The sequence below is a fragment of the Pavona decussata genome, unplaced genomic scaffold (genome assembly GCF_977016875.1).
Source record: "Pavona decussata unplaced genomic scaffold, jaPavDecu1.1 SCAFFOLD_300, whole genome shotgun sequence".
NCBI classification, from domain to species: domain Eukaryota; kingdom Metazoa; phylum Cnidaria; class Anthozoa; order Scleractinia; family Agariciidae; genus Pavona; species Pavona decussata.
In genome coordinates this window covers 4,660,104-4,671,864 of record NW_028145697.1, presented here as the reverse complement: position 1 = coordinate 4,671,864, position 11,761 = coordinate 4,660,104, and the positions used below count along the sequence as shown (strand labels likewise).

General features: G+C 40.0%; 1 pseudogene; it reads right to left on the bottom strand.

The window, feature by feature from the left end:
- Positions 1 to 5,834: 5,834 nt before the first annotated feature.
- On the bottom strand, positions 5,835 to 11,019 carry LOC146454750 (uncharacterized; annotated as a pseudogene).
- Positions 11,020 to 11,761: the final 742 nt, after the last annotated feature.

The following is an 11,761-nucleotide window of genomic DNA, read 5'->3' as shown; positions in this document are numbered from 1 at the left end:
TGATGGCCGGGATGTCACACCTCGTGGCGTCTGTCAAATTGGATTTCTTTGCTGCGGGAGACTTTTCGTCGCTGGAGGACGCGCTGCTTGCTTCACTCTGTTTCCTTTGTCGGTTATGTTTTTTGTTTGTCATCATATATACTGTTTGCTTTCATTTTTTTCGGCTTTAAGGAGGCGAAAAGGGCGCTCTACAGCGAAACGCGTCTGTTCGCTGTGACCATCTCGTCCCAGAATCCAGCAATACATAATTTGAAGTTCTTTCTAAATTTAAAAATAGAATCGCTAAAAAATTTCAGTCGAATTTATGGCTATGCCTATGGCCATTTGGCGTGAGAAAGAATCGCCAAATAATTACCAAGTAAAAAAATTCTGGTCGTGTTAGTTACTTGCCGCTGTTTGTATGCTTAGAAGGGAGCAAAAGTGATTTTTTTTTAAGTCAAGTTTGATACACTGAAAATGGAGGGTTGTAGTTCTTTGAAGGTCCTTGTTGGTGGTAAGATTCGCGAAATATCGTTAGAAATTTCCTTGAAAATTCGTGAGAACAAAGGACGAATTTCGACGAATTTCGCTCTCATTACTTTTGCACAGTACTGTACTAGTTCCAGGACTAGAACCGAGTGCAGCTTTCAAGCATTATGTCCTCGCCCATGCCCATAACATAGTATGACAAACAGATGCCTGCAATGAGGGATGTTTTTGGTTTCATACTAGGATCTATTGCACTTATAATTAAAGATGGAAAGAACCCACAACGGCAACGCTCCCAACAACCATGCCTGCGCGTGTAAATGAGTTTGCGAATACATAAATTATCTGGATTTTAGTAAGGGAAAAAAACAAAACGAAAAGTATCACTTTTTTAATTGTTGTCGTTGCCTTGAACATGTTCATCTTTAGTTATCAAGCATTTCGCATTTACACCCTCCCCCACCCCCCTAAAATGTACAGGACATTGTATTGCATGACGAACAAACAACTCCCTGCATGCAATGCATGATAGACTGAAAGCGCCGACATTTTGTCATTCTAGCAGCCATCAGATGTAATGTCTTCGTGCACTGTAAACCAAGCAATACTCACAAATGATGTAGCCATCGAAGAAGATGTAGTCTTGATGAAATGCGCTGAAAGTTGATCAAAGATTTGTATTCGACCAGTTTGCGTGGTGTACATCGGACGTTTAATACAAACAGCCGGCTCAAACTTATGCGATGAACGACCAGAGAATCGTGCTAAAAATGGCATTTGGACCTGTCTTTTAGCATATTATAAGGTTAGAACATTTCGAAATGTTTTTTTATGTACTTATTTTAACCTAATATGGTCAAGACATGAACACGGACTAAAAATTATGTCTGACCCGCGACTTCAAAGTTTACCGCGGGGGGTCAAATATTTGCATTTTGTACGGACTTTGAAAAGCGCTCACCTCTCTCTTAATCATTTCCCAAAGAAATTTTTACAGGAATGTATAGACCATCCTTCTAACATTCAACCACCAGAAGCTTAATCAATTTGAAGGTTTCGCACATGGTGAAAATTAATTTCATTCACGAAGTATTTTTACTGCAGTGAATTGTATGGCTTTGACATTAAATTATTTCGCATGCACAGAACAACGCAATATTTCCCAAAATCATTCCAACAGATATTTAAAGATAGTAAAAAGAGATTTTAGTGTTTTAAAAGCGGTACAATGATTTGTTCTCGCACGCGAGGCTCTCAAACCCGTGTAACAATTTAGCGCCCCAAATGACGATTTTAACGGATTTTTGTTCTTTGCATTTTTCTTTGAAATAAAAGGATATTTCACCGAAAAAACTATACAGTGATTTTAGTTATATCCTAGCCTATCTGACATTAAAATATGAAGGAAATCGAATTTTCCACCCTTGCCACGAAATTTAGAATTTGTCTGATTTTTACAGACAGGCGCTCTTAAGACCTTATTTAAGTAATGTATCGAGTAAGAACTACCGCGAGAACAATACGCTGGGTGCAGCGGAAACCGTTTGAGTTTTCTAGCTTATCCAATTAGATATGTTGTTTTCATTGGTTGAAAGGTCGTTTTGCGCCAAATTCAAATGTTACTTTGAAAATGCTGGATTATGCCAAAGAGCTTGTGTTCGAAACGGCAGTATGTTTGAGTTCTACGCATCTATTGTGTTCAAGAGTAAAGTCGCGGAAATTGAATGTGTGGAGCCCTTTCAAAATACATTCAAGAGATCGCGACTTCAATTGATCTTGTAAAATGATTCCGTTTTAACCAGGTTTTGCCACCTAATTGAAAGAAAATCCTTAATTCATGGGGCGCTATACGTGGAAGTCCTGGTGAGAAAACACGTGCGTGCCTGGTATTCACAACATTGCCACGTTGTTTGGAGTCCTCTTTGCCCATGGAGCCCTTCTGAAACGTTCCATACAACATTCCGTTTCGTACAAAAGCATAGCTGAGCGGTAAGGATATTGCTGTCGCTTATAACGTTTGAGTTAATGCATTTTTGTAACGTGTTTGTCTCCCTTTCTTTAGAAAGCGTCCTCTGGAATCCTTCGAAAGTGAAGCCGGTCCCAGCGAGAAGAGAGCGAACACCACCCTGAAACCTCCTCAGGTACGTCTATACCACTGAACTTTATCGTGTTTTGATATGTTATACGACGAGGGTGTGTGTTTTTCTCGATAAACATTGTAGATATCAGTAACCATTACATAAATGTTTCTGTTGCCGGTCATTAATCATGCTCAATCTGTTTTCCAATACCACAGGAAACTTGTCGACTTATGCGCATGTATGGAAAAAATGAGCCTACTAATCAAAAAATGAGAGCCTTCTCCATGTTTCGAAGCGGCAGCAACTATCAGCAGGTGGCATCGACCCTGCAAATACAGTTGGCCACTGCCAAAGTATATACAATAGACGCATTTGCGTCAGGAGCCCCCCTCGACCATGAGAGAATGGCCCAGCTGATGGGAGAGGATAGCCACCAATTCCAGAGAATAAAGGCAGTTATAGAAGCAAATGTGGACGGGAAATTAAGAACAATCAAAGCTGATCTGGTGGACTCAACCTACAACCAGATTCGATTCGCCCTTGCCTGTATGATAAGGAACTTGCATTTGTAAAATGTAAATTACGGGGGGTGGGGGGCTTGAGGGGCGCAATGACTGTTTATCATTATAACAACGGAGATGACCCTCCTAATGAGGTTTGATTTTTATTGGCCTGGAAAGAAATGCTCCGCGTTGATTCACTACCCGTTTGTATTTTTCTAGCTTCCAAGGAATATTTCAATGGCCAGAAATCAGCCACAACTTTTATTTCCAGACATTAAATTTACATCAAGGACAAAAGCCATTGTAATCAATCCAATAGTAAAAGACATTATCAGGTGCCTCTATGTCCAGTGGTGAACTAAGCCAAAATATATATTTTGTCACTATTTTGTACTTCCTTATATTTTTTTTAAAGTAAAATACTAATTAAAACATATTACATGGAAATTGGTCCTCAACATGTTTAATCTAGACCCTTTTATTGCATGGTTGCATTATTGTTACATAAAAGCATAGCATATGTTGAAATAAAGCAGTTTCTGAAAACGTGGAGTACCTATTGTCATTCCGCAAAAAGAAATAGAGAGATTTTCCTGAGACCGCAAAACTGTGTCTGGCAGTTAGTCAAAATGAGTCAAAACTAAACAAAAGAAAACAATGGAATTAGTCTAACAGTGCCTGCTAGTGTGTACTAGCTTTGTAAATGTTTCACAGTTTGAAGAAAATCACTCTAACGACAATGAAAAAAATCATATATACCACATAGCACTAGCAGGGGTAGTGACGCTGATTGCCACTGACCAATGTAACAATTATACTTCAAATGAAATTTTAAAATTCCCATCTCAAGGCTGTGCTCTAACGGCGCCCGGCTGCCTGGACGTTTGGCCCCAGGCGACCAAAACTATTTTCTTGGTCGCCTGGCCGGGCGACGTGCTGATGTTGGTTTCTTGATTTACAGTAAAAAAAAAAAGAAAAAAGAAAATGTGCATTGTTATTCAACGGTCGTTCCATGTGAATTCACGTGTAACATAACCATCGACTTTGATCGTGACAAGCTGCACAGTTTACGATTTTAACCGCTTTTCCAAATAGCATTATAATTTTTCCTTTAAATTAGGATGGTTCGTTGGTTAGTTTTTCAAAAGGAATTTGTTACTTCTGCTCTGACAGGCGTAAAGTACAGTCGGCGATTAATAAATCGCTAAATGAACACGGGAGTTGCTCTTTTAAAAGAAAATGATGTTTAATCTGGCGTGCGTTGATGTTCAAAGGTCGTTCCACGTTAATTCACATGTAGCATAATCCTTGACTTTGAACTTGACTAGCTGCATTAAAATTTTTCCTTTAAATTGGGATGGCTCCATTAAAAAACATGAAAAATTCGGCGGCTTTGCCCTTGTTTCTCATGGCGAGAAAACTTTGATGGGTTTCATATGACAACATGCAGGTTTTTTTTCGCACGCTTTGGCTAAAAATTAGCGAAGTCAGACCTCCAAGAGAGCAGTGGGTAGAGAACCATCCCAAGGCCAAATTATGGGCTGGACTTGTAATTGTTACAATATTTACAACATTTTCAGTTGAAGAGCTGTTCTAACATTTGTTCGCACTATATCAGTACTCAAACACTAAAAGAATGAACATGAAAGCAGTCCCTTTTTTGCAAGTTGGATGATTAAATTGAGATGAATATTTTGCTGCGAAACAGAGATATGTTACTAGTGGATCACTACAATTTTGTTTAAAATTTTCATATTTCTAATTCCTAAAAGATGATTTACATCGTTGACAGTATTGATCCACCGTAGTTTGTAATTTGTAATTCCAATAATTTAACCTCTGTCTAAAGAATTTCTAAAGAATTCAGTATACAGAGTTCAAACGAAATAGTGTTTTGCAAAGCTTACATAATGCTTTGAATTGCACTTCAATGAGATAGTTTTAGGTTTATCAGATTATCGTTCGTATTTGTGTACTATTCATTTTTTAAAGAATAGTTTTGCACTGCTTCTGTAAGTGTGAATTAAATAATATTTGACTATAAGTGATGATAGGTTTTCAGGAGGTCAAAGGATATGATGTTTTATGAACATGAAAACAATAAATAAATGCACATAGTTCTATTTCACTTGTTACAAAAACAGTTTGTTTAATTTTTAATAATTAACTGACTGATTTATTAATTTGGGCGACCAACTAGGAGGCCCGGGCACCCCAGCTAAAATGTTTGGGAGCCTGAAGGGCTCCCCGAAATTTTGATTTGGGCAACCATCTATTAGGCCTGGGCATCCAAGTTAAAATGCTTGGGAGCCTGAAGGGCTCCCTGAAATGTTCCTTAGAGCACAGCCTTGCATCTAAGCGAATTTCTCCAACTGGCATGGTTTAGTGTGAGCTCTTTATCCCGACAAAAGACGAATGCTCAAAAGATATATAATCACTTATCTTTAAATCTACTGTTACAGTAAATAAGGATCTCTCTAGTCTTGGTGCGCAGCACAATTTGGCACCACGTAGCTTTTCTGAGTCACTTGAAAATATAAAATACCTCTTAAAAAAAGTCCTTAAACGGGATTGCTTCGATTTTGCTTATTGGCTTTTCTGTAAATGGTTATTCAATTAGAAGGAAAATCAAAACGGAACATGACTGGCTAGCTTTACATTTGTTACTAACACGCATTTCCTTCAGTTACTGATTGGTTTGTTTGAATTTGTTGGGATTGACTATAGCAATCACCTTGATCAGTTTGCTTTTCAAACACTGGCACGTTGAAACTGCTCTCATTCATGCAATAACCAATGAACTTACAACATACGAAATTGGGATTATTGAACAATAACGTAAATTGCATTGCTAATTCGAAGTTTCTTGTAGCATTGCTGCAAACCATTCCGCTAGCAACTCAGCGGACGTTGAAGGACAATGTGCAATAAAAGCACCATTGTTTAGATGTCTGTGAGAATCCACAATCATGCATGAACCATCTTGGTTCACAATGAATAGCATGGTTCTACCTCTGGTCACAAGTGCATTGCATCTTGACTGCCAGCTAGAGGATAACAGCTCAAAGGCAGATGCCAGCTGATCCACACAGTCCTGTCCAATCAGATCAATGTTCTGTCCTACAGAGTTCACGAAGCATTCAGTTCCAGCCATACTGATGGCATTGTTCACCTCGACATCCACTCCCTCTCCTTCAAGCAGTTTATTGTGGATTTAATTGCCCTTTTTCATTGCTTTGTACAATGCGCACTTTCACTCCATTGAGAGAACACTGCCATGTGGTGGTGGCAAATTGTCATGGAGGTACGGTGACCAAAATACAAAGCAATGAATGTACAAGCATTGCTCCCACATCTTCCTCCAATAGCAGACTGGCAGAAATCAGCAGGAAAACTTTACTGTACAACATCTCTAATACTGGCAATGGTCTGACCCGCAATACAGACTGGCTGCTGCTGGGATGCTGAAGTGCTACAGACAGACTGGTGTTGATGCTGAAGCGCTACAGAACAGCTGCTGCTGAGATGTTGAACAGACTGGCTGAGGTTGTGACGCTGAAGTGCTACAGACCGACTGAGGTTGTGATGCTGAAGCAGTACAGACAGGCTGCGGTTGTGATGCTGAAGCAGTACAGACAGGCTGAGGTTGTGATGCTGAAGCAGTACAGACAGGCTGAGGTTGTGATGCTGAAGCAGTACAGACAGGCGGAGGTTGTAATGCTGAAGCAGTACAGACAGGCTGAGGTTGTGATGCTGAAGCAGTACAGACAGGCTGAGGTTGTAATGCTGAAGCAGTACAGACAGGCTGAGGTTGTAATGCTGAAGCAGTACAGACAGGCTGAGGTTGTAATGCTGAAGCAGTACTGACAAGCTGAGGTTGTGATGCTGGAGCAGTACAGACAGGCTGAGATTTTGATGCTGAAGCAGTACAGACAGGCTGAGGGTGTGATGCTGAAGCAGTACAGACAGGCTGAGGTTGTAATGCTGAGCAGTACAGACAGGCTGAGGTTGTGATGCTGGAGCAGACTGGTGTTGATGCTGAAGCGCTACAGAACAGCTGCTGCTGAGATGTTGAACAGACTGGCTTTGCTTCTGTCGATATGCAACTGGAAACATGAAACATTTTCCATGCTCTGTTGAGGAATTAACAAAGAACAATGAGAACAATATAGTGTGTGGGCGAAGCTGATAAACCAATAAAAAATAAAATAATGTGATTGCAATACAATGATGAAATCTCCTTCTCTACAAATAAATGAGATTTTGTATAATTATTTGGTCAACAGAGTGGCTCTAAATTCCCTGTTTCCTGGATCAAATTGGAATTTAGTAAGTTTGTTTTTTACAGAGTTGGGAAACAAGAGTGCCCAGACAAAAAGCCTGAGGGCATGTCTGTAGGTATGTACTGGAAAGAAAATACAACCTGTGTTCTGTGCTATGGATTACTAATAAGACAGAAATAAGTGCAATAATATTTATCATATGACCCATACAGCCCTGCACACGCTTTCTACATCAAAATTACCAGGAAATTGTCATATGAGAGCCGTACACCGTAGCATGAGCGCGGATGGAAAAAGCCATATGACCTCACTAGAGATGTGATGACCGCACGTAATAGAGTGATTTTCTTTTTTGAGTGTCGAAAGTAATTTTCCGCTATTGGTGTTGCTATTAATTTATTACACAATGTGATTGGTTAAAAAAAAAATACCATTTCTCAGCCAATCAGAAGTAAAACCAAAAATAGTCGTGATTTACTTGCATGCATTTCCAGAGAAATTGGTGCCAGTTACTTGTATTTAATTTTAATTCTGATCCATTCATTGTGTTGCTTGTGCCTGTTGTGACTGGCCGGGAATGAATACTCTGGTTTTGGTTATACAACACTCAGTTGAAAACTACTCTTAAGATTTGAAAGTAAATGGTAACATCATAAAAAGCTTATTAACGGAGTCAGGCCGGTCAGGAAAATATTTGGCTCTTAGTCATGGTGCACAGATTTCATGGTACTTGGGCCATACGCCATGTAACCAAATATTTTTCTGTCCGGCCCTACCACTCAGTTAATAAGTACAAAATGTATACCTAATAGCAACAAGGTGTACCTGAACAAGTTGCCCAAGCTCCTCTCCAGTCTCCAAATCGTTGCCAAGGCGGAGATAGCGCACAATCTTGTGGCTTAAATGTGCAAAATGCGTGTCGAGTGCTGTCTTCCCTTCTTCCGCTTCAATAAATGTTGAAGACATCCTTGACCTCACTAAGGTAAGTTAGGACACCTGTGTTGTGATAATGGGGACCACTATCTGTAAAAAGAAGAACAAAATGCAAGATGCAACATAATAGGCAGTCTCATGGTTAAGGTAAGATAAAGTCACACTTCAAGCTACAAGTGGCCCACACACCCAGAGTTTAACCCGGTTTCTATAACATGAAGCAACTAAGAGTATTACTATTCCCCCTTAGATGTGATGCTAGTTCATCGCAGGGTTACCCCCAAGTAGTTTGTTAGGTTTGCTTAACGGTTGCTGATACCCATTTATACACCTGAGTGTATAAGAGAGACACAATGTGGAACAAAGTTTCTTGTTTAAGGAAACAACACAACAAAACAGTGTTAGCAGACAGAAGCACACAGAAGATGACTAGTGCCTTCAATAGAGAAACTGTATTCTCTCTGTCTCAAGTGCCATCCATATGGAACAGCTTAGTGTTTTACTGTATAAGATTACAAAACAATCAAGAAAAAATAACTAAAAGTGGCATTAATCCATGGTTGTGTTCACCATTCCTTATTTCACATTTACTCGCATATCGTAGCTTCTCAAGAGGAACAGCTATTTGAATGTAGCAGTTCTTTAACCCTGAAAGTACTGGGAGGGGTGGGGAAGGCCACTTTCAGAACTCAAAATAATAACAAAACCCCCAAAATTATCCCCACCCATGAACATATTTAAAAAAAGTATTGGAACTCAAAGTACAGCATGAATACATGAAACTTGTCACCTCACATGCATAAGCCTTAAAACCAACAATAAAAGCACAATACTACAGACACTTAAAGTGACCCTCATACAATAAACAAGTGTTTCATATTGTAGTGTGGTTGTCTTTCGAGCAGCTGTCACACTACAATACATAATTTGATCCACTCCCCTCTGCCCTAACACAAAAAAATATCCCCATTTTTGCCTTGCAAGACAGGATTTTAAACCTGCTAATTGCAGCTAAAGCATGAGCATTACTATTTAGACCAATCAAATAGTAAATTTCAATTATTATTTGCTCAACTAAGGAAATCAAGAGCTGTGTTTTTCATACCAGAAAACAGGTAAACAGCAAAACCAGGGAAGGTTCTTTCCAGCCAGGTGAAGCAGACATCCAGAGCACTCTGGGTGAAGAAGGCGTCCTGTTTCGTATCTTCAGACCATACATCGAAGACTTCGCTACTCGCCTCATTTTCTGTTACTTGGGCAACGACGTAGCACCCATGGAGAGAGATGCCTCTCTTCCCATACCAGTCCCTTTGGATTTCTCTTGTGCGTTTCCCCATTTCCAGCTTCATTTTATAGTCGATGACCACAACGCATTCTCCAGGCTTCAGATTCTTGAGCACAAATTTATAATAATGACTTTGATGCTTTGTACGCAGCAAGTGTGCCAAATAATCAAAGTGAGTATTATAAAAGTCACTTAGCCTTGACTTCTGCTCCTTCTTTGCTGGATCTGGAAGCGATTCAATCTTCTCCAATAGAGTGCTGTGCACTGTGTAGATTGGTAGCACATCTGAACACATTGCCTTGTGCTCTTCTGCACAGGAGTCAAATGCATATGACATGCACAGTTCAAGGCAAGGTGAATGCCTTTGTATCAGTTTTGAAAACTTTGTTTTCAAAAATTTCCAGTACATCCGCACATCCTTGATCAGAGCAGATCCATTTAGCCCAGGGCAAATTGTAGTGACTTCCTCAATAAATACACACAAATCGTCAAAATTTGAGTGGCCGAAATCGTCGCAAAGGTTGCACAAGCCAGCAAGCATCGTGTCCATGCGGAAATTGGTTGGCAGGTGAGTGTAAGTATATGTACGTTTCACTCCATTTGGGAACTCCAGAAGGTACTGGTCCACAAGTCCCTTGATGGTATCTTGCCAGTACCTTACTGCTGTCTCCTTGCCCCCAACCCAAACACTGTGGCATGATGATCGCCGTGACAAATCATCACAGTACAGAAAACCTGACAGCTCCTCAAGTACCTCCACACTAAAACATTGGCGTGTAAATTTGAACCTGTCTGAGGGGACACCACCACGACCAGAAAGTATACAGTGCACTCTTGCTGCTGCTATTGCTTTCGATGAACACTGAAAATAATGCTGCAATGTGGAGTATGTGAAATCCATTAAAACGATGGAAAGAAGCCGCCTTTTCTCATCAGGGTAACTCCGTATCCTGCCAAGGTCTTGTCCTTACAGGAGCTTTAACGAACTTTTCAATGGTCAACAACGATTAACAGCAGTTTATAAAGATATTTGATAGTCTTCTATTCTTTTTATGTGGAAATGTTGTTAATCATTGAAAACCCCTGTTAGCCATGTTTTTATTCTTCGGTTGTGTTGTATTTGCAAAGCTAATTGTCCATCAAATCAGCATCTTAATGCTAGGGGCATTGAAAACATCGAAATTAAGCATGCTCCTAAAGATACAGGATCACTCACAAATGCGCCTGCAGCTGCTGGTCAATCTCACCATTTCACAGATGACTGAGCCTTCATGCTGCGTTGCAATCAATAATGAAGTAATACAACAGCTCTGATCAGCTGGAAAAGGTCTATCACTCCTGGTAAAAAGACTTTTGCCTTACCACGCTACAGATGGCCTACTTGTTTAAAGCACTTCATTTCATTTCTCTTGCCAGTTCAAGTCTCATCTACCCACAGATGCTTTTTTAGTGCGCCAAATGTCCATATTCCCACTAAAACCAGCAACAACAGTACTTACAAGTCGCTTTGATGAGCTACGAATAAATTGCTATTCTTAAATTCTCAAATCGCACATAAAAATCGGAAAAATCCCCAAATTACAATTGTGGACAAAACTGTTAAGAAAGTGTAAGTCCATCTCCAAATTCAAGCGCTACAATGACACGTCAACAACACAACCCCCCTCCCCCTCATCAACGTTGCTCTGCCACCGAAAAAAAGGCTGGGTCATCACCTGAGAAATTTCATTTTAAATGATTAGTTGCTCCAATTGTGGCAAAAGAAATGTAAAAGGCCTTGGCATTTGCTTGAGTGAAGGGAAGTGGCAATTCTGGAATTGAATGATGCAGAGCCTTGGCTCTCTCACTCACTTGCATGTACGAGATCTGTTACAAAAGTTTTGGCTCCAAGTTACTACTACCTGGCCAGTGTTACCATTATAGCATAAATTTGGGATGAAAATCTCCACCATGGAGGAGTCCACAACTCTTTTTACTATTAAGACGTCTACAAGAGAAAGTAGATACAAGGCTGTTCTCCTCTTTCCAGCCTAAAAATTCTACATTAAAGGACCCCCAAGATTTTCAAGGTTTTGGACTGCCAAAATCCTGAATTCAAGGTTTTGGGAGGCAAAGAGAGGGACTGGGGCAGACGAAAGGCAAGATGGCTGAGATGGTGGATGGCGAAAGTATGCGTATGTATATTGATGCAGCCTTTGATTATAAACA